We start from the raw sequence: 1305 nt of genomic DNA, 5'->3' as shown, positions 1-1305 counted from the left end.
AAATCCTGCTTCACGCACTATGTATGATTATGCTAAACCTTCTTTAACAGGAACTGAATCGAGCATAGTTAGACCTATTGTTGCTGTAAATACTTTTAAACTAAAACCTAACATTATTCAAATGATACAAAAATTTGTTCAGTTTGATGGTTTGTAGGATGAGGATCCCAACACTCACTTAGCAAACTTTTTGGAACTATGCGATACATTTAAAATTAATGGTGTTTCTGATGATGCCATTCGTCTTTGGCTATTCCCTTTTTCATTGAGGAACAAAGCTAAACAATGGTTGAACTCGTTACCACGAGGGTCAATTACTACTTGGGAACAAATAACTGAAAAATTTTTACTAAAATATTTTCCGCCGGCTAAAACGGCTAAATTACGTAATGATATCTCTTCATTTGTACAGGCGAGCTTAGAAACTCTTTACGATGCATGAGAGAGATATAAGGACTTACTGAGAAGGTGCCCTCACAATGGGTTACCGCTTTGGCTTCAGGTTCAAACATTCCATAATGGCCTGAATCCTTTGACTCGACAAATGGTTGACGCGACTTCTAGCGGAACCATCAATAATAAAACACCTGAAGATGCTTATGAGTTTATAGAGGAGATGTCATTGAATAACTATCAGTGGCAAGTCATGAGGACAAAGCCAACAAAAACAGTCGGTGTTTATAACGTCGATTTGATCACCATGCTCTCTAATCAGGTAGAACTCTTGAATAAGAAAATTGATGGTTTTCTTAGTTCTTCACAGGTTCACCTAGTAATGTAGTACGAAGCAAATGGAGGTGGATCAAGCAATTTAGAATACCAACCTTATGGCCACAACATGGATAACGAGCAGTTAAATTACATGGGTAATAATTCTCGATCTCAAAACAATCCATATAGTAACATTTACAATACAGGTTGGAGGAACCACCCAAATTTCTCAAGGGGAGGCCAAGGAAACCAGAGACCACCTCCAGGCTAACAACAACCACTCTACCAATAGGAAAAGAAGCCGAACCTTGAAGAGATGCTCTCAAAGTTTATATCGGTGTCAGAAACTCATTTCCAGAATACTGAGACAACACTTAAGAATCAACAAGCATCAATCCAAGGGCTCGAAATGCATGTAGGCCAGCTGTCCAAGCTAATCTTCGAACAACCACAAGGTAGCTTGCCAAGTAATACTGAACCCAACCCAAGGGAACAGATCAACGCGATTAATGTTCAAGATGAAGAAGAATTGGTTGAGCCTGAGCCAGAACCGAAGCAAGAAACTGTGGTGAGTAGAGATCAAGATGAGGTAGG

At 39.3% G+C, this 1305-nt stretch overlaps 1 non-coding gene across 1 annotated transcript; it reads right to left on the bottom strand.

Annotated features, from left to right (window-relative positions):
* Positions 1–379: 379 nt before the first annotated feature.
* On the bottom strand, positions 380–486 carry LOC121206915 (small nucleolar RNA R71). The gene has a single exon (XR_005902086.1). It is a non-coding gene; the product is annotated as a small nucleolar RNA R71 (small nucleolar RNA).
* Between the last annotated feature and the right edge of the window lie 819 nt (positions 487–1305).

The sequence above is a fragment of the Gossypium hirsutum genome, chromosome A09 (genome assembly GCF_007990345.1).
Source record: "Gossypium hirsutum isolate 1008001.06 chromosome A09, Gossypium_hirsutum_v2.1, whole genome shotgun sequence".
NCBI lineage: Eukaryota > Viridiplantae > Streptophyta > Magnoliopsida > Malvales > Malvaceae > Gossypium > Gossypium hirsutum.
This window is presented reverse-complemented; position numbering and strand designations above follow the sequence as displayed.